This window comes from Leptinotarsa decemlineata, unplaced genomic scaffold, assembly GCF_025532065.1.
Source record: "Leptinotarsa decemlineata unplaced genomic scaffold, Ldec_3_MD MMD2_P_RNA_scaffold_2, whole genome shotgun sequence".
Lineage (NCBI taxonomy): Eukaryota > Metazoa > Arthropoda > Insecta > Coleoptera > Chrysomelidae > Leptinotarsa > Leptinotarsa decemlineata.
The window spans coordinates 28,535,013-28,558,554 of record NW_027412529.1 but is presented as its reverse complement, the minus strand read 5'-3'; the positions used below and the strand labels follow the sequence as shown (position 1 = coordinate 28,558,554).

General features: G+C 34.9%; 1 protein-coding gene across 1 annotated transcript in view; it reads left to right on the top strand.

Moving 5' to 3' along the window:
• Oct-TyrR (Octopamine-Tyramine receptor) overlaps positions 1-23,542 on the top strand; it is a 1,115,181-nt gene that overhangs the window by 16,660 nt on the left and 1,074,979 nt on the right. The window lies entirely within an intron of this gene.

The window sequence follows — 23,542 nt, the reverse complement described above, 5'->3', positions numbered from 1 at the left end:
CATTCTTGATGCTCAACAAAATGATAATATGTCATATTCATCACTGAATGAGACAAAAGCGTGCACTGATTGACATATTAATTTTTATATCGAGTGGTCCAACGAAAAGTATGCACCTTGTTTTTCTCCTTTTTTTGTTACTTAACGCAAAAATGCTCGGACAGGTCAATTTTGCTTTCGAGGGGAACACATTTTAGATGATTTGAAAGGTTTATATTTTTAGGAGTGATTAATTTTTTAGGAAAAAAAGTTTTTGGCTTTCTACTACTCCATCTGATACAAAAAAATGGATGAGAGAATCTTCCAAAGAAAGGAAGGATTAATCAATTTGAAAATAAGTAACTCTATACATGGATGTGTAGATCATGCAAAGAAGTAACTTTCAGACACGAACTGAAAGAAAGTCCTCCTGAAACAGCTACTTTCATATAAACATTGAATTACATGAAAGAAAAAATTATTTCGAAACAAATACTTCTATATGAACACTGAATTATACAGAAGATACTTTTCTCTATTCAGTTTGTATATCAAACATTCGTGGAGGAATAAGAATCAGATATCATTCACATGAGTTCTACTTTGAATGAATGGTAATAAATTGTACTCACATGGAACACTGTCACCCTAACTGGTATACACGTGTTTCGCCTTAAGACACTTGCCCTAAGGCTTTTCAGTACCAAATTGAATAACATTATAGAAAATACACACACTTCATTCATGAATTACGATTTTGAATGTCACGGAATAAGCTTGATCTGCTTATGTCATCGATGACATCGTAATGACATTCATTCACCTATTTGATTTAATCCCAGCCATGAGGAATCTTATTTGATTTGAAAGGGTTATATTTTTAGGAGTGATTAATTTTTTGGGAAAAAAAGTTTTTGGCTTTCTACTACTCCATCTGATACAAAAAAATTTATGAGAGAATCTTCCAAAGAAAGGAAGGATTAATCAATTTGAATATAAGTAACTCTATACATGGATGTGTAGATCATGCAAAGAAGTAACTTTCAGACACAAACTGAAAGAAAGTCCTCCTGAAACAGCTACTTTCATATAAACATTGAATTACATGAAAGAAAAAATTCTTTCGAAACAAATACTTCTATATGAACACTGAATTATACAGAAGATACTTTTCTCTATTCGGTTTGTATATCAAACATTCGTGGAGGAATAAGAATCAGATATCATTCACATGAGTTCTACTTTGAATGAATGGTAATAAATTGTACTCACATGGAACACTGTCACCCTAACTGGTATACACGTGTTTCGCCTTAAGACACTTGCTCTAAGGCTCTTCAGTACCAAATTGAATAACATTATAGAAAATACACACACTTCATTCATGAATTACGATTTTGAATGTCACGGAATAAGCTTGATCTGCTTATGTCATCGATGACATCGTAATGACATTCATTCACCTATTTGATTTAATCCCAGCCATGAGGAATTCAATTTGGTACTGAAGAGCCTTAGGGCAAATGTCTTAAGGCGAAACACGTGTATACCAGTTAGGGTGACAGTGTTCCATGTGAGTACAATTTATTACCATTCATTCAAAGTAGAACTCATGTGAATGATATCTGATTCTTATTCCTCCACGAATGTTTGATATACAAACTGAATAGAGAAAAGTATCTTCTGTATAATTCAGTGTTCATATAGAAGTATTTGTTTCGAAAGAATTTTTTCTTTCATGTAATTCAATGTTTATATGAAAGTAGCTGTTTCAGGAGGACTTTCTTTCAGTTTGTGTCTGAAAGTTACTTCTTTGCATGATCTACACATCCATGTATAGAGTTACTTATTTTCAAATTGATTAATCCTTCTTTTCTTTGGAAGATTCTCGCATCCATTTTTTGTATCAGATGGAGTAGTAGAAAGCCAAAAACTTTTTTTTCCCAAAACATTTTAGATGTATTTTTCTAACTGTGCCTTCAACCCCCTAGCGAGTGTGAGTAACAACCCTGAAATTTCAAATGGAAAGTGGGGTCGAGTGATATATCATTTGAAAAGACACATAATTCTCTTTCCAATGATACCTAATTTGTTGTATTTACTTGAATAGTTATAAAAAAAAGCAAGAACATTTACTCGATATTTTTGTTGTTAATGAAAATGCGGAAAAAAACGGCATTTCTATCACTACTACATTCCTCAATTTCTCTCATGCGTTTTTTGGTTAAAATAACAACAGCAATGAGTGTACAAAAAAAATTTAGGCAAACGTTCATTGATTCAGTTCGGTTGCTTTTGAAATTATTTCAACTGTACTGTGAAAATCGTTTATTCCATTGCTGAACGAGTTGAAAGTGTTGAACTTTATTATTAGCATAAAAGTTGTGCTAGACTTACTGCTCGCCTCTTCAGTAACAGTCATCCCGGGAAAAATGTGAATGATTCGTACGTTGCCAAGTTAGTCCAAAAGTTTGTCGATACCGGATCTGTCTGTAATGTGAAACACCAGCCACGGAAACCGATCAGAAATGAAGCAGTGGAAGTCGCTGGTTTGGGACATGTTGAATTGTATCATACTCAAAGTACCCGTCAGCTTCCTGTAGCCTCGGGTGTCTTCCGTTCGTCCATAATACGGATATTAAAAGCCTATAAATTTCATCCGTACATAATTAAATTAGTACAGGAACTCAATGAAGATGATCCTGATAGAAGATGGGAGAACATTTTTTTGAATGGAGCTGTGAATAGGCATAATTGCCGTTACTGGGATGACAGTAACCCACACTAATTCCGAGCGGTCCATACCCTCAAAAAATCAATGTCTAGTGTGGCATATTAGGTAGTCATATCGTAGGGCCACTTTTTATTCCTGGGAATTTAACTGGTGAGGTCTACCTGAACATGCTTGAAGATACAATTGATCCTCTCATAACAGAAATAATTGAAAATGACCAAAATCATAATGTAGATCGGCTTCATTTCCAGCAAGATGGAGCACCTCCTCACTATGTTGCTCCAATAAGAGAGTTTTTACATGACCGGTTTCCTGGACGGTGGATTGGAAGGAGACGCCCCATCGAATGGCCTGCCAGGTCGCCTGATTTATCGCCTTTAGACTTTTTCCTTCGGGGACATTTGAAAAATAAATGTTTTGCTACGCAGCCTGAGTCCATAGAACAGTGGTCGCCAACCTGTCGATCGCGAGCTACCGGTAGCTCGCGGAGGCAATTCTGGTAGCTTTCACAACAATTTTAATTTAGAAAATACAAACTGCAAAAATCAGAGAAGCTTCCGAAAATTCCACAAAAAAATCTAATTGTCATAATATTAAACATAAACGGCGGTAAAGTTGCGGTGAGTGATCTGCCGCTGACGCCATCAAGCTAGAATCGGCTAGAACCGACTAGCCGGACCAGCGCGTTAGTGTTCGAGAACGATCTGGATTGCTTTGAACGGGATAAATACGCACGGCGCGGCGACATTGCGCTTAGTTTAAAACTGAATGCGTAACCAACATCCAGCGGTTTGATTAGTAGAGAACAACAAAAATAATATTATGGCAAGCAGTTATAAGAAGGTAAAGACATACCACTTTCATTCGGAATGGGAAGAACAATACTTTTTTACAGAAGTTAAAGATAAAAATTTGTGTTTGTTATGTAATACTTCGGTCTCCGCTAAAAAAGGAAATATTGAGAAACATCATAAAACTGTACATTTTAATTTTGAAAAATCATTTCCACTACATTCTGCCGCCAGAAAGGAGAAACTGAAACAGTTAAAAAAGCAGTTATTTGGACAACAATCAATGTTTTTGAGAACAGTCGACAAAAATAAGGCTGCAACTGAAGCATCGTACCGTGTGTCCCAGATAATTGCACAAAAAAGGAAACTTTATGAAGATGAGGAAATGATAAAACAGGCGTTTTCAGAAGCAGCTGTTTCGTTATTTGCCAACTTTAGAAAAGATGAGATAGTGTCAGCTATAAAATCTATGCAACTTTCTGCTAATACAGTGATGAGACGTGTAGAAGTAATGAGCAATGATATTTTTTTACAGTTAAGAACTGACTTGGATAACTGTGTTTATTTTTCAATTCAACTGGATGAATCGACAGATGTCGTTGACACTGCCGAGATGGCCGTGTTCGTCAGGATGGTTTTTGATGATTTTACGATTAAAGAAGATCTTTTGAAGTTCATTCCACTGAAAGGACACACTACTGGACATGAGTTGTTTTCTCATTTGAAAAATATTATTTCTTCCGAGAAAATTCCAATATCGAAAATGGTAGGCTTGACAACCGATGGCGCTCCAGCTATGGTGGGTTGTGATAAGGGTCTGGTGGCGTTATGTCGTAAAGATGAAACTTTTCCGCAATTTCTCTGTTACCACTGCATTATCCATCAGCAAGCATCATGTGGAAATTTCCTGAAACTAAACAACGTTATGAAACTGGTGGTAAAAAATGTGAACAAGATTAGAGCTCAAGCATTACAAAGAAGATTATTCAGAACCTTGGCCGATGAAGTTGACTGTCAATACGGGGACCTACTCCTTCACTCTGAAGTCCGATGGTTAAGTAGAGGACGAGTGCTGAAACGTTTTAATGATGTCCTATCTGGCACAGTTCAATTTTTCAAACAACGCGATGAACCGACTCCGGAGCTAGAAAATTCAATCTGACTTAGAGATTTTGGTTTTCTCGTGGACATTACAGATAAATTAAACGAACTCAATTTGCAGCTTCAGGAGAGAGACAAAGAACTAGCGGAAATGATTTCTGATATAAAAGCATTTTTCAAAAAGCTGTAGTTTTAGGAACAAAACCTAAATAACAGCGATGCCAAGCATTTTCCTATTCTTTCAGAAAAAATATCTCATAATCCATTAGAACCCTATGACAACAAATATCATGTAGAAATAATTTCTACCCTGAAGAATAACTTCAAAAATCGTTTTAAGAATTTCAATGAAATGGCTTTAGTAGCGCAGTTTGTTGTTTCACCCTTCATGGAAATTGATATCCAACAGTTTGCAACTTGTGTTATGCAGAACTTTGGCGAAGACATTGCTGCAACAGAAATGGAAGTCATTGAGTTTCAAAATGATTTGGCCTTAAAATCGTTAGTCTCAAGTACTGAATGTATCTGGCCTATTGTACGTAAAGACAAATATTCAGTTCTATGCCGTGTTGCCTTGAAAGTGAAAGCATTATTCAGTTCAACCTATTTGTGTGAATCTTCTTTTTCCAATATGAAGTTTATTAAGAACAGATATTGCAATCGACTTACAGATGAACATTTGGATAATTGTATTCGAATGGCTGCATCAAATTATACTGCAAACATTAAAAAATTTATCTATGAGTCTGAGTGTCAGCCTTCTCATTGAACGTGCTTTTTTATTTTTCAATGTTTATGTTCATGATAGTGCGTTACTTTTTAGTTGTTATTATTAACTATTTTTAAATCATACGTGACATGCCGTTGTGGCTGGATAAAAGTTTGTGTTTATTTTTCAAACACCTTCGTTTGATAGGTAGGAATGCAGCTAAGCTATGAACAAGTACGTACTAGTAATATTGGTTATTTTGTTATTAGTTTATTATTAGTACCTATGTATTATGTATTACCAGTTGAATACTAAAATAAATACATATAATGATAAATTAACTGTGGATTATTTCATGTACGTTGCGTTACGTGGCTTCCGTGTGGGTAACTCGCTGTTTATTCCAAAATTAACAAAGTAGCTCAACACATTGAAGAGGTTGCCGACCACTGCCATAGAAGATCTTCGCCAACGAATTACAGCAGAGTGCAGAAGTATAACACCTGATATGCTACAGAATGTTAGGTATAGATTTGAACAAAATCTGTATTATTGTATGGAAGCAAATGGGTCACATTTCCAGCACTTGCTGAAATAGGATTCTTACTAAGTCAATCACACATTTCAAAGTACTGGGTTGTAGTTGTTTTTCTTATCTTAGGTATCATTGGAAAAATAATTTTGTGCCCTTTCAAATGATATACTTTTCGTTGGATCATGTTTCAACCATCTACCAAACTTGGGTCTCTATTGGTCAACGGATAAACATTTCCATTCGGAAAAGATATCGAGAATCGTGCCTGCGGAGAGGTTTCCAAAGATTTCACGACATTTGCATATTAGTAACAATCAGCATATGCCTGGGGGAAAATAAAACGCCGGAAAGTTGTACAAGGTAAAACCTCTGATTACGAATTGAGAGAAAAGTTTTCACCAGGCATTCATTCCAAGTAGAAATATAGTATGGGTGCTTTGGAAGAAGAAACTAGTCTGAAGGATTATCTGCTCATGAAGCCGATAAAAAGTGGCATAAAATATAGGCTCTAGCATGGTCTGAAACTGATTATTTGTTATATTTTTTTTTTGTGTGTGGAGGTGACAGAAAAATAATGAGACCATGAGATCTGACAGACACACATTTTTCTGCTGACAAACTAGTATCCGACAAAAATTTGCAAACTAGTGAATCGGATAGTGATGCTACCAGAAACATTATGGTGAATGAATATAAAAACAGAGGAAAAAATATGTATTTGTGGCTAGTACCATACATAATCTACAAGAAAAGTCAACAGTTCAGAACTTAAATGTATGAGGACGAAAAATTACAGTTCAATGTCTAAAAATTATGTCTATATATATATATATATATATATATATATATATATATATATATATATATATATATATATATATATATATATATATATATATATATATATATATATATATATATATATATATATATATATATATATATATATATATATAATAACAGGGTCTCTCAGTCGAAAAATCAAAAATCAAACTCTGCTTTACTTTTCCAAGCTTTCGCTTTTACCGTGAAGCTTCTTCAAGGCGGTAAAAATGAGCGAAAAAAAATAAATTGAACATTAAATTGACGAGAAAGTTGTACATGTATAGGAATTTTTTATGGGTTTGACAAATATCATACCTTCACATGTATGACAAATGTCATTTCTCCAGTCGCTAAGAGTATCCACTTCATATATATATATATATATATATATATATATATATATATATATATATATATATATATAGTGACCACGTTCCTATACTTATCAGCAATACTGCTTACACAGATCCTCATATTGCAAGTTCAAAATGGCGTTTGAGGGAGGCTAATTGGGTATTGTATTCAGCACGAAAAATAAAAAAGATTTGATCATCTGAAATTCACTAATGTAAACAATTTTGTTAAAGAATTTTCAAACATAATAATACAAAGCGCAGAACAAGCTGTTGGAAAAACATCATATAATAGAAAACGGCCTGCCATACCCTGGTGAAATGATGACTGTAATAACGCACTGAAACAAGCTAAAAAAGCATTTGAAATATAGAAAACAGGAACTATAGAAAATCAAATAGAGTACAAGAGACTTCGTGCAAAATCCCGCTACATATTCAAAAAAGTCGACGAAAATCTTGACGAAAATTCACTTCAGAACTTAACCCATTAATGCCCAGAATTATTTTTTGTGAATTGTTCCCAATTTTATTAAGAGAAGGGTATATAGATGATACAAATAGACACAAAAAAATGAAAAAAAAATTACAATAGTAGCCGAGCTTTGATATGGGTCATTAACGACCCCTTGAGCAATCAACATATATGAAACATAAACATATTCAGACTTGCTAATCATGTATTTCACGAATAAAAAACATTGAATACAATTCTTTCAGCAGAAAACTAATGAACTTAGTGAGTGTGGTATGTCTCGAAACATTTGTCATGCAGGGGAACGTCACAGCTTTCGCAACATTCCGTAGTTTTGTTTTTACAACCTTGGTATCTTCTTCTGTTTTGTTGGGTGAGGATAATATGCCTTCCGTTTGTTATCGTGGGGTTCCTTATATACGCTCTTTTTGGTCCCGGTGTAATATTTTTTGTTTCATATTTCAGCAGCAAAGACTGAACAACATTTCGTCGGAATAAGAGGTTATCACCTTTATAGCCATACCCCCGAGCTAAGAGCCAAGCGTTGGTGATACTCACATCAATTAACCAAAATATTATGGGTATGTACCATTTCTTTTCCCTGAAGGATATTCGGTAATTCAAAACGTGGTTATCAAGTTGATCAACGCCGCCCATAAATATGTTGTACTTGTTCACCACATTAGGTTGAGGAATATCTGTTTTAGCTTTCTCAATAACCGAATATCTCTTACATGTTGTAATTGGATAAAGTCCAAACTCATTAGAGAGTAATGTAACAACACTGTTGTCATTCCAGCGAACTCCTACAATATCATTATCATCATCATATGCACTGCACATTGCTCCCCTTGCCAGTTTTTTCATAGTAGAAATATCCACTAGTCTATATTTACTATGTCTATTTTCCCCCACTGTTCCGGTGCCTTTGAATCTATGTTCTCCTAATTTTTTCAAGAGCTTTTGTGAACTGATTTTCTTGAGAATAAATACGTCACTGAAAACGAAGGTATACAATTTATAGATATTCCCTCCCTCTCAACCTACCATTAACGATGGACAAAATAGTCGACGCATTGAACAACACCAAAAATACCTCCCCTGAGCCCGATGATACTCCAGTCATCTTCATTGAGAGTCTAACCAACAGCGGCAAAAAAATACTATTGAATTTATACAATACTAGTACTATGTTGCTGTATCGCTGCTGTTTCAATGTTTTGACAGAATCAGAATCAACGAACCTAGGCGTGCGCAGCGTTATAGAACAGTGCTTTCAAAAAATTGTTCTACAGCGCCATCTAGTGGCAAGTTACAGAAAAATTGATAGCCTAAAAACCTTCTCTATTGAAAATTACTTATACATGTCAAGTTTCATCACGATCGGTTGAGCGATGTAGAAGTTTATCACTTACCAACCAACAAACATCCATTTTTATATATTAGATTATATGGCAAATAGATTCATTTCCAGAACTATGGCACAAATCAATTATCATTCCGATACCTAAACATGGAAAATCTAGACACTCTCCTGAAACATACAGACCAATCTCATCAAACTGTAGTATGTGCAAAATCATGGAGAAAATCATCAATCATTTTGAAGAAACAAAATGTATTAGCACCAGAGCAATGAGGATTCCGGAAATATTGTTTCACTCTAGATAACTTAATATCTTTGGAATTCGAGATTCACGAAGCATTTTCTTGTAAACAAAATGCATTGCAATATTTTTTGATATCACCAAGGCATTTGATACTGCATGGCGTGACAATATACTGAGGACCCTTGAAAAATGGCACATTAATGGCAATATATCAAGATCCATAAACAATTTTCTCAAAACCCGAATTGTTCTAGTCCGTATTGATGGAAATTCATCCAAACCAAAAGTACAACAAAACAGAACTCCTCAAGGCTCCAATCTGAGTGCAACACTTTCCCTAAATGCCATAAATGAACTAATACAAAAATGTCAACTACTAGTCAAAGCAATGCTCTATGCCGATGATTTGGTAGTATATGCAAGGGGAAAAAATGTATCATCAATTCGTAACCTTCTTCAAAAAGCACTGGACAATATCGAGCTATGGAGCAAGGAAACTGGACGCCAATTCCCAATCGAGAAAACCAAATTCATCCATTTTTCTAAAAAAAAATTACGTCCACCCTGTTCTGAAACTGAATAGTATCCCTCTTGAATACATAGAGGAGAAACGCTTCTTAGGAATGACTTTCGATCGCAAGCTTCCATGGAAATCACACATCAGCAATCTCCGTCTCTCATGTCAAGCCGATGTTAGTATAATGAAATACGTCTCCCACACAGAATGGGGAGCAGAATTTTTCACTTTAAATCAGATTTACAAAACGTTGATCAAATCCAAATTAGATTGAGGATCTATAATTTATGATTCCGCCAGTAACAATTCATAATACAGCTATGAGAATAGCACTGGGAGCATACTGTACAAGTCCGATCGAGAGCATTCTTTGCCTAGCAGGAGAACACCATTTGTCCAGTCATTTTAGGTCGATTTAGGCCTGTATTTCGAAAAGTTTACACACCCAGCTGTAAATTTGTATAAATTTTGTATTATGGCATCATACAAGTATTATCAAAATCCACATATGATTCGACGGCCGCAACTTCAAAAATTGGGGGGTCAAAAGTAAAAAAAACTACTTTTTGCAGGTTTTTTGCCAATATCTCGTTTCCAATGAATTTTATGCTAATTGTATGCCCAATCAATATTGTAGAGAATTGAATTCTCTACAACTTTTGTTTCAAATATTTTTTCATACGTTGAATCTTTTTTGAGATAGAGGGCAGCGCGAGCGCGGATTAAATATTATTTGAAATCAACTGTTGCTCCGATTGAAATCAGCTCATTTTTATTACCAAGTACATTATATTGGAATATTTTTTTTCATTAATGAATCGACCTATGAATTCAATAATGCAATTTATTCGTGTATTTCAAAAAGTCATTGAGGGATATACTTTAATTACATTTTAATTATATTCTCTTTTATGGTAATTGCATTTAAAGTAGAAAATAATTTAGTATATCTTGTTCAAAATTTCTGAACTCTGAAGTTCTTTCATAACTTAAAAATTCATACCTAGCAGCGTTTCTTCTTGAAAAAGGAATTTTCTTTAAAAAAGTTGGCAAAGCAAATGTGAAAACGGAAATATACTCCTCTAAGAGTTTCGACAAATATTCAAGTTCTTAAAATCACATCTTATTCCTTCATGCTTTAAGCGGTTGTGATACGACTTCTGCGCTCTTCAAAAAACGAAGAAAAAAACGTTTTTAAAAATATTAGAGAAGCTATCCAATTTGGATGTACTTGCCGCAGCATTTGAATAAGAAAACTGACCAGTTCAAAGCATATTTGATAGTGGATTGCAAACTTTATTAGCTGTTCATAATGCTCCAAAGTCTGTAGATACTATCGATCATCTTCGTTATGCACAATATGTCAAGCTAACAAAGCTCAATAATCCTGTGCAGTTATCAAATATCACACCAACAAGTGGAGCAGCTAACCAACATTTTAATCGTTTTTATTGCCAAGTTCGAACTTAGTTAGGACATGATTTGGAACCCCAGGAATGGGGTTGAACAATGCGTAACGAATTGCTAGAACCTATCATGACCATTTTACCACCTGTTTTGGATGAGTTACTCAATATGATATTCTGTAACTGCAAAAGTGGTTGTGGTTTGAAATGTGGATGCAGGAAAGCGGGGTTGCAATGCTCTTTAGCTTGTGGCCAGTGTAATGGGCAAGCTTTTCTCAATGCTGTACCATATGAGACCGATGTTAACGGAAATAGGTCCTATGATCCAGAAATCATGGGAGAATTTGAAGCGAATCTGGGTGAAGATGAAAATGAATATGATAACGCCCTTGAATGTTCACAGCTGCGAGAAGACGACGACGATGAAGAAGAAGAAAATTGTAATTGAAAATCATTATTCTTTCAATTATTTCATATGTTTTTTTAATTTTAACATTCACAAATGTATCAAATGAGGTTTTTAATAGAAATATTATTTGAAATTTTATTTATTTTCCATTCATTTTTATTTATTGAAGAATGATTACTATAGAATAAATTTAAATTATGATGTAATATAAATTTTTCCCTCTACAAATATTTATTGGAAAAAAAAATAAATATAATGTATTTGTTGATAAAAAATTGAAATTATTCATAATTATTCATTAAGTGATAATTTATAAACCTTAAATGAGCTCAAAAACGATTCAGCATATGAAAACATTTTTGAAACAAAAGTTGTAGAGAATTCAATTTTCTACAATATTGATTATTTATGGATACAATTAGCATAAAACCCATTGGAAACGAGATATTGGCAAAAAACGTGCAAAAAGTCGTTTTTTCTTCATTTTCGACCCCCAATTTTTGAAGTTGCAACCGTCGAATCATATGTGAATTCTGAGAATACTTTTATGATGCCGAAATACAAAGTTTATAAAAATTCACAGCTGGGTATGTCAACTTTCCTAGGCAAACCCCCTAAAATAACTGGCCTACATTAGCGGAGCGCCGAAAATATTTAGCGATGATGTACGCTTCTGAAATCTCAGCCTATCCCAACAATCCAGTGCACAGAAATGTTTATGCCAGAGGATTTCAAGAAATCTACAACCATCGAAGAAAAACTGATTTTCCGTTTTACGAACGTCGGAATCGAATTTCCTCCAACCTCAATTCGACCATACCCAAAAACCGCTCATTTATCTGAAATCGATTATACCCCTCCATGGACCATCCGCCTTCCTTCAACCAACATTACCTTAAACAGTCACAAAAAATCCCAAATGTACCCCACAATTCTCAAAAAACTATTCACAGAAACTATACAACCATTTCGAACCCATCAGCTCATCTTCACAGACGCCTCTTGTTCCAATAACGGCGTTGGCGCCGCTTTCACCACAATTGAATTCAATGAAAAAGTCAAACTACCATCGTCAACCTCTATCTACACTGCAGAATTGACAGCAACTCTTGAAGCGTTGCACTACATGAATCTTCATAACATCCCTCAATGTCTAATAATAACAGACTCATTGAGTGCAGTAACCTCATTGAACCAACTCTATCCTAGCCATCGGATTCTGATGAAGCTTGAAACAGAAATATCAAATATTCATCAAAACAACATTCAAATCCAAGTTCTTTGGGCTCCCTCACATATCGGAATAGAGGGCAATGAGAAGGCCGATAGTTTAGTAAAGGATGCCACAAAATTTCAAGAGTGCACAATTACTTGCCCCGACATTTACTATAGCCGCATCAGGAAAGCCGTAATATCCAAGTGGCAGACGAAGCCACACATTCAGAAATCAACAGTACTACCATGGAGCAATCTACAACAGAAGAGAAATATTCAAACAACCTTATCCAAACTACGAATTGGACACACACGCCTAACTCATAGTTATCTCCTTAAGAGAGAAGAAGTCCCCATGTGGTACATCTGTGAAACAATTTTAGCTGTGAAAAACTTTTTGGTGAAGTACCCGCTATACACAGATAAGATATTAGTAAATGAAATGACAGAAGATCTAAAAGTGTTACTGAACGGTCAGTCAAACAATAAACTATCAACATTTCTGAAAGACATCTATTTTCTACATAAAATATGAGTAACTAGTTACTTCTGATTCACTTATTGTAGTCAATGTAGTATAAAAACATATCATGTAAATTACTGTGAAGCCAATAACCCCTGGTGGTTGAGGCTTAAATTAAAAAAAAAACTGAGTTTTGGTTGGTTATTGACAAAAATAAAACAAAACATGTGAATGGTAGGAATACAGTTTGACTGACCAGTTTTGACAACCACCTTTAACCAAATTCAACATCATGAAGATGTGTAAGATGTAAATGTAAGCACGCCAAAAAATCTATTGTAGCTTGCACACAATGCGACGTAGCTCTATAACGTAGCCATGTTTCACATATTTCAATAATGAGACGATTTTCGTTATGTTAAATTACAGTTTCATGTTTTTATACCAAGAAGTATTGTTTTATTACGTAAACAATCAACTGGCTGATAATCCTATCAGAGATTTCATTAAAAACTATTTTGCATTAATGGATATTGGATGGAAAATAAACCTGTTCAGGAAAAGATTTCAAACTGATTTTTTGTTCATTTTTCATTTTGAGTTATTGTACTTGATCAACACTAAACTGATCTGTTTAGAACTGTCAAGAAACACTAGCGTAAAACGAAATAATACTTCGATCGATCAGGCGATACTTTGATGATTAAAACTTCATCATTTGAGTTTGTCTTCAGAATCATAAAATTTTAATTTGGAAATCGATTGGAAGTGAAATTAAAAATATTCCTTGGAATTGTGTTAAATACCAATTTCAAACTGTACTCCGTGCCCCACAGAAATAAAGTCATTAAAACTTGAGATTACTGAAGTGGAATGCTGATTGATTTTTCCATTCAAATATTTTTCATTATCGAAAAAATATGTTTTGAAGTTATATCAAACAAATAGATCTTTTCCAAAAATCGTTCATTTCACCACTTCAGAATACAGAAACCAAACTGAAATTACATGAAATACGGAACTCTCCGTCTCAAACTAGTTTGCTGTGAGCTACACTATTTCAGTATTTTCAAACTCAAACATAGCATATGTTCAGTAATTCCATTTGAAATTCTCATCTCCATAAGCATCAAAGCAGTGTTTATCACCTACAAGAACTAATTTGAATGTATTGCATCATTCATTCGAATAAGATGAACGTTTTGGCTACTTTATAATTACTGTGAATAGAGCTGGCAAAACAGTTCCTCATCAATTAAGTCATTATTTCTCCCTTGCAATTACTCAGAGGAAAGCTCGTATGAGCAACTGATGAGAAATGTGTGGTTTTCCGCATTGAGATCATCTACTAGTTTCGGATAACTTTTGATGAATTAGATCAATTCGAATGAGTGTCTGAATGTCATACGAATTTTTGAACAACCTGATAACTTAACAGTAGAGCTTCAACTAATCAGTGAGAAACAGTTGATTATTTTTCTGAAAAAACTTCGAACAGAAGAAGTTATCTTCAATGCTGGTTATTGAAGAATCCATCGGAAAGAATGGCGCTGACCATTTGTATTATAGTTTTCTGTATTTTGAGACGTTTAATGTTTCGAATGCGCATGAGAATTATTATGGATTATCTGTTTATATGCCTGTCTCATTATTTTTTTCACTTTGGATCTTCGTTATACTTCAGTGTTCTGGTCTTTAATGTGTATTTGATGATATCTGTCCAGACACTTTCGTGAGCTTTGTCATAGCTTATGATTCTTGAGTATCCTGACACCCGGTATTAGGTCAGTCTATTGCTTTCAATTATGTTGCTCGCGGCATTCCCATACCAGTTTCACTTTTGAGTTCCTCAGTAAGCCAAGGGCAAGTTGAATGCCTATAAAAATATTGATTCTCTAATTTTATTCAGGCTCCAAATCAATATTCTATCCGCATTTAACATTCAATATATATGAAAGATCGTTTTATGACACAGTGGGCACTCAGAAAATAGCCAATCACATATATATGAAATGAAACATCAAATATTATTACAATGAATAACAAATCATTTCGCCACCAAGAAATGGAACGAATGCAGTGAAGTTATGGAATGAAAATCTTTCACGTACCCGTGATATTAGAGAAAAGCAGAATAATATCACATGACAGAAGCGATGATTGTACTCGTTAAAAAAAACAGCTCCATTATAGAAATCAACAGTGAAAAACAGTGAAACTGAAACGAATCTTGAAAGATATCGCCCCATTTGTACGTATGTACGTATGTAATACGTATATGAGTAATAATTGTAATGTTTATTTTCGTATACATTGATGCCAATTACATATATAGTGAAATAAAAAATAAATTGGCAAGGAGCTATGGAAGTCATAGGGATCTATAGCTTATTTGTGACAAAATATATTATAAATTCAGAAAATATATTAAAACAAGACAAAACAAGGAAAGAAAATACTACTACACAGGTGCCATCGTCAGTAACTACTGTTCGATGTGCATTTGTGCTCATAATTTCAACGAATTTACTCTGTTCACATCTATCCAATAGATCTCCGGCAGAGAGTTGTAAATTAGTATCGTCATGTATATAATATATGTGAATGCAGATAGGTGTTCCTTATTCGAATTTCATATTTATGAATGATATCTGAATTTCATTCCATAACGATTGTTTGGAATACAAGCTGAGTAGAGAAAAGTATCTTCTGTATAATTCAGTGTTCATGTGAAAGTATTTGTTCCGAAAGAATTTTTTCTTTTGTGTAATTCAATGTTTATTTGAAAGTGGATGTTTTAGGAGGGCTTTCTTCCAGTTTGTGTCTGAAAGTTGCTTCTTTGCATGATCTACACATCCATGTATAGAGTTACTCATTTTCAAATTGATTACTTCCTTCCTTTCTTTGGAAGATTCCCACATTCTTTTGTATCAAGATGGAGTAGTAGAGAACCAAGAACTTTCTTTCCCAAAAATATTTCAAAACTATTTTGTTTTTTCTTCTACCAAATATCTGATGTGAAACATACACAAATCAATGTGTTTCGACCTTTCGAAAATTATATTGTTTTCGGCGAGTTTATTGGCACCTTGATTGTCGATAAAAATAGAAAAACAATCCTAAAAAAATTGTTCCTTGGATATTTCATGAGCCAATTTCTTCAAAATCAGTTCTTTGGCTGTTTCGCTCTAGGCGATAAATTCTGATTCTACAGTACTCAGTGCAACACAGTGTTGCTTTACGGCTGGACTAACTCACAGCTCCTCCTCCAATTTTGAAAAACTAGCTACTGTAGGACTTTCTGTCTGTTTCATTAGATCCCCAATCTTTGTCACTTCAGGCTTCCATAATAATTTTTCCAGTTTTGGAATATTCTAATCCATAGTTTTTTGTCCCATTCAGATATCGAAGAATATGTTTCATACCATTCCAATGGTGCTTGAGGGCCTATGATTGAAATGACTCATAAATTTAGTGATAAATGCTAAATCCAGTCTTGTCGAAACCGTCAAATATAAAACACTTCCAACAATTATCTGATATGATTTTTCATCTTCTCCAGTCAAAGTTTCATCGTCATCAATTTCAAATTTTTCTCCTACGGGTAGAGGAGTCGATACCTTCTTCGCTTCCAACATCTTTATTTTTCTCAAAAGTTCGATGGATATAATGACTGGTCTAATCTTTTTTTATTCAGCTCTCGTAACTATGACTGATAAAATACTTCTCACTTCCTTCAAGTCTTTGGTATCAAAATTTTGTTTGAAACTGAACTTTAATTTGTTTATTCCATGTCTGATTTCAAAAATCAGTATATCATCTACGTAAATGGTGATTATAACTTCTTCGTTACTTTTGAAATCAACGCATGGATCAGCAATAGATCTTTCTGAACCTTGGCTTTTGATGAAATTATCTATTGTTTTATTCCACATCAATCCCGACTGATGTAATCCATATATACTTTCATTCAGTTTACAAACAAACTCGTTTTCTTTTCTATATTTCAAAACTTTAGTTTGAAATTTCTTCATCAATATATTTTGTACACTATTGAATCCCTCTGGAATTTCCATGAATATCGTTTCTTTCAAATGAGCAGATAAATATGCAGCAGTGATCTCCATTTGATGTATCAACCAACTCATCTCAGTGGTAATGGCAAACAGCATCCTTGCAGTTTTCTTCTGAACAAGTGGTGATTTGTTCGAAATCAATTCCACGCCTTAAAGTATTTCCGAGTGCAACAACCCTGGCCTTAAATTTTTTTTCCGTCCATTCTCATTATACTTTGTTTCGAAAAATCTTTCCGCTTTACAAAATTTCATGTATTGTTTCTAATGAGATTATCAAGTTTTTATCGAAATTTTTTTGGTAGAAGGGCAAACTTTTAAGTTAACCCCGATAAGTTACTGCGTAAAAATCAAAGTATTTTTTACAAAGAAAAATCTTCTATTTATCAGTAACTTGTCGTATTTAACAATTTTGCCAATCAAAAATATTATTTAGAAATAATACTTATCTTTTAAGTTTCGGAGGCCAAAATCTGCCTCCGTCTTCAGGAATGGATAAAAAATTCGAATATATTCGCAGTTATATTTTTATATTTTTCAGATTGTGGAAGGTAACAAATACCCAAAAAAGGTCAATAAAAAACTGATTTTTCTTTATCAAATTCTTGCACAATAGCATCTTGCCAATTCAATCATTTATTTCCAGTTAATGCCTCTGTTATAATGACTGAATTATAGTGTGTTTCTTCCATCGTTCTAGATTTTTGGATTAATTACAAAATTTTGATGTACATGGTGCTTTGTCGATTATGTAATCTGGCATCCAATTAGGCTTTTTTGATATTCTACACGATTTAGTAGATTTTTCTTCATTTTTTCTCTCATTTTTTTTGTTTGCGTTGTCCATGTTTATAGTTTGTGGTGTATTGTCGATCATAATTCGTTCTTCTTCTACTTCAGTCATCTCCTCCAGATCACTGCTAAGTCTAATGAGTAAATATATTTCTCCATTTGTTTCAAAACCAAAAATATTCGTCTCCATATTAATATTACGAACCTCTTCTCCACCAATTTTTTGCATTTTTCGGAATATCTGGTTTATTATGCAACGTTGGAAAACGTCTTTTTCAAATTTAACTTCTCTGCTAATGAAGATTTTTCCTTTCTTGTATTCCACAGTCTCTATGTTTCAGAATTGCTATCATAGCCAAAAAATATGCAGTTTATACCTTTAGGGGTGAATTTACTTGTTTTTGTTTTGTTCACTGCCCAAGCTCTGCATCCAAACACCCGTAAATGAGATTTATCAATGGATATCATCGGTTTCCATTTTTGTATCGGGTTTTGTCCCTGATTAGCAATTGTTGCACAGCGATTTCTAACATAGCATGAGTAGTAGATTACAGCCGGTTCTGGGCCTCCCCTCACCATTATGACGTATTAATTGCTTTTTTTTATTGTTTAGTAACATCAAGGCGATGTGACCTTGAAGTGTCTGGTGCATGGATCGTTCAGATTTTTTTTTCATATGAGATTTTGTGTGTATGTGTGTGATACAAAGTGACGTTTGGTTGGTGTTTGGGAATGCACGGTACAGGGTTTACATCCTTCAGTTATGTTCATGAAACATGACCTTGAACATGGAATTCAACTTTGAGATTAGGGAACTAGATTGCATACATGGTGAAGTCAGGGTTTGATATTGTCCTTCATGTGTACTCTGTACCTGTATGTACAGAATAAACACACGTCTGCATATCACGAAGATCCATCGACTGATGAGCGGTACTTCTTCACCAGTTTGGACAGTACCCATCGTGACAGAGAGCGTACACGTCTGCACTCCGTGAAGTTTCAACGACCACTGTTTGCTTATATCGCCTTCTGTCAACACATCGAGTTGGAATTGGTGGAGGTGGTGGGGGAGCGCCTGTGTTCGACGCATCGATGGCTTCGACCTTGATCGACCTTGATCTACGTCACATCCTTAACGTACGTCACAAGGTAATGAGGATAAGGCGACTTTGAGGTAGTGTTTTGGGTTTGACTTTGAATGACTTTCATTCACACTTCATATTTTCACAGCTATTTCGAACAATGTTGAAAGTCGCATAACCTTGGGGGTTGACCTTGAGAATTTAGTCTGTCTCGGGTCACATTGATATTGAAATGACCTCTACATACGTCACATGATGTCGACAAGGTGACTTTGAAGAAGTCTTTTGAGTTCGACTTTGAACGAGCTTTATCTACGTCACACCCTTGAACTACGTCAGAAGGTGATACGGTCAATGTGACTTTGGGATAATGTTTTGGATTGAACCTTGAATGACCTTCATTCACTTTCCATATTTTCACGACATTCATTGATTCATGTAGTTATTTAAACTTTGAAATGACCTCTACATACGTCACATGATGTCGACAAGGTGACTTTGAAGAAGTCTCTTGCGTTCGACTTTGAACAAGCTTTATCTACGTCACACCCTTGAACTATGTCAGAAGGTGATACGGTCAATGTGACTTTGAGGTATTGTTTTGAATTTAATCTTGGATGACCTTCATTCACTTCTCATATTTTCACAACCTTAATTGATTCATGTGGTTATTTTAACTTTGAAATAACATCTACTTACGTCACATGATGTCGACAGGGTGACTTTGAAGAAGTATTTTGAATTCGAGCTTGAATGACCTTCACCTACGCCACACACTGAGAGTAGTGTGTGGCGCTACCACGACCACATCCGAATCATATAAAAGACGAGTTGTGATCGTGAACGTCGTCATTCAGTACATGAGAGCGCATCGAGATGAATTTCGAAAAAATCGCAGCTGTAGCTTGAATTTCGCTTTTCTTCTCACAGTGTCGTCTTTCATCAGCATATGAAACCGGATTACGGCTAAAAATATACATTTTTTATTAAATAACTTATCTATATTGAATTTTATAAGAAAAATAGTTATGACAAAAGTTGTATGAAATTGAATTCTCAACAATTTTGATTCCAAAAATTTTTTTCATAAAATCGATATTTTTCGAGAAAGGGTGGGGGTGACATTCCGTCATTGTATTATCACGTTTATTTTTGACTTCACGAGAAACTTTGTGATGAATAAAGTCGTAAAAAATTGAATTTTCTACAATTTTGACCTCACTATTTTTTTTTCATAGGATCGATATTTTTTTCGATTCAAATCTGAAATAAGTAGGGGGTGAAATCTCATCATGAAATTATCTCATTCAGTTTCAATTTCACAAGGAAAATTACAATGAAGAGAGTTGTATGGAATCAAATGAAAGGCGAAGAACTCTTTTCCACATTGTTTATTCGAAGATTACAAACAGCTTCTTCTAACCTTCCAATATCTACCAAACTAATTTGAGTGTTTAGCTGAGAAATTGAGGGAAATAAATATTGATTATGTCACCATGTCGTCAACTCCCTTCTTGATCCGCTTCTGGAGATCCGTCACACAGTTGATAATGTGGGCGACTTTGAGCCGGTACTGTTTCGTTGAATCACCCCCAACATGGTACTCCTCATTGACCTCGACGATGTCCTGACTTCCCCTTCCAAAGTTGATTTCCACCTCTGACAATTATTCAGCTAGCAAACGCCTTTTCCGTTCGACTAGTTGTTCCTGTCGAACCACAAATCGTCGCTTGCGTGTGTCAATCTCTGCCAATCTGTCGTCACTGCCCCGGATCACTAGTAGCTTTGTCTTTTTTTCTCGGCATATTCTGCCGAGTTCGAGCACGTCGTTGACTAAGTTGCAGCTCAACTGCGGTGTCGGTAACTCCACCTCGCTGCCAGAGGGTGGGCCGGAAGTTGCCCCCTGAACAGTTGGCACAGGTATCGGTGGCGAAGGTACTATGGATCCGGCTTTTGGTAGGTTATGCGGTCCAGTTGTGGTCTCTAAAGATATCGTGGTGGTGGTTGGCTCAATGTTTAATGCAGTAGATGGTATCTGTAACGTCGTCGCTGGCTGATTTTCCGTATTGACCGTCTTGGACTTTGAAACGGTGATATTCAAGAGGTAGAAGAGGCTCGCCACAGGGTCAAGGTCGTCGACGGTTGCCGATAAGGATTCCTCTCATTCCATATTTTCATATATTTCCGCAGCTCCGACTGCTTTGGTGTCACCTTCGGCTCCACCTGCTTCGACTTAGCGGCGGACACTTTCTTCTTGGTCGGTTGGGGGACAGCAAACTCATTATCACTACCGCTCGCTGCCACTCTCTTGCTGGTACTCTTCGAGCCCTTCTCCGCATCTTTGCTGGTGCTGCTCGTTTTGAAAGAGGAAGTGGTTGAACGAACATCCTCCATTCTGCTACATCCAGGTCTTGGAGTCGTCTCCATCACAGCTTCTCCAGGAAGGGGGCTGAGTGGGAGTTCTACATGGAATTTCGTTAGGAAGTCCACGATATTCTCTGGTAGCTCTGATCCCTGCACCAACATCACGTCCTGCAGGATATTCACCTCACCCTTCTCAGATTTACCGGTATCAGTAAAAAGAAAACTAGAAATTCATAAAATAAATAAAATGGAATATAATAATAGACATTAATAATATATCTGAAGAATGATTGGTTGGGTAAAAGGATCAAGTTTTTTTCGAAGAAACAATTGTTTTCTTGCCAACGTTTCGAATTTAAATAAATTCTTCTTCAGGGCACTGTAACAATGTAGTTTCATAAACATACCTCCCACAAAAACTTATACTAAGTATCGTTTGTATTACTCACCAAAAAGTAGTTTCTCCGTGTTGATATAACTATTTTGAAAACCATTAGACATACATTGAAAAAAATAAAAAAAATTGCAAAAACTTCTACAAAACACCAACGCAAAGTGACATGAATGTATAGACTCCAATTACTTTTGTTACAATGGAACTATCTACAAACAAATTTTTCGGGTTGGTAATGGGTAATTGTATATCAACCATTTGTGCAGATTTGGTCATGGCAGAACTATAAAATATATGCATAAAAAGTAAACAAACAAATAAAAACACCCCAAGACATGCAATCTAATGAAGTGTACAAATTGAACTGTGGAAGGTGTCACAAATGTTATGTTGGTCAAACTGGACGGTATCATAAACACGAGTTTGAGAACACAAGAGAGACTCTAAGAAACTAAATGTTAAAAAACCCACAGCCCTGATTGAATATGAAAAAGAATATGCACACATTTTTGATTTTGAACTTCCAGCTGTTCTAGATGTTCAACCATATTTATCAAAAAGACTCTTGAGCAAAATGATATATATCCTCAAATGCGATAGTGTTAACACTAGAAAAGATGATGTTTATGAAAATACATTGGTACAGAGCCCTGAAAGAGAATTTCAAAGATAGACTGCTATCATAAACCAACTTTCTCTGAGAGATTTTTGAATTATTTTTCAAAACATAACTTCCACAGTAAAATCAACATTATAAGGAATTTGAAATCTAGAGCAACTGCCATTTCCAATTCTGATTTCCATAACAAAAATCCCAAATTGATTGAGAATTACCTAGTAAAAAATAATTTTTCTAAAACCCTCATTAGAAAAATAATGTCAGAAAGAAGTTCCTCTTCCCAAAATACTGGGGTGAAACCCAAATATCACAAAATTCCATTCATAGGAAATTAATCTCATAAACTTGGAGTGATAGTCATTACCAATCTTCTCTAATGAAAATACAGTTGGGAAGCATTTTTCTTAAACAAAACAAACAAAAAACACCCCAAGACATGCAATCTAATGTAGTGTACGAATTGAACTGTGGAAGCTGTCACAAATGCTGTTGGTCAAACTGGATGATATCATAGAACACGAGTTTCAGAACACATGAGAGACTCTAAGAAACTGAATTTAAAAAAAAGCCTACAAAACACCAACGCAAAGTGACATGAATGTATAGACTCCAATTACTTTTGTTACAATGGAACTATCTACAAACAAATTTTTCGGGTTGGTAATGGGTAATTGTATATCAACCATTTGTGCAGATTTGGTCATGGCAGAACTACAAAATATATGCATAAAAAGTAAACAAACAAATAAAAACACCCCAAGACATGCAATCTAATGAAGTGTACAAATTGAACTGTGGAAGGTGTCACAAATGTTATGTTGGTCAAACTGGACGGTATCATAAACACGAGTTTGAGAACACAAGAGAGACTCTAAGAAACTAAATGTTAAAAAACCCACAGCCCTGATTGAATATGAAAAAGAATATGCACACATTTTTGATTTTGAACTTCCAGCTGTTCTAGATGTTCAACCATATTTATCAAAAAGACTCTTGAGCAAAATGATATATATCCTCAAATGCGATAGTGTTAACACTAGAAAAGATGATGTTTATGAAAATACATTGGTACAGAGCCCTGAAAGAGAATTTC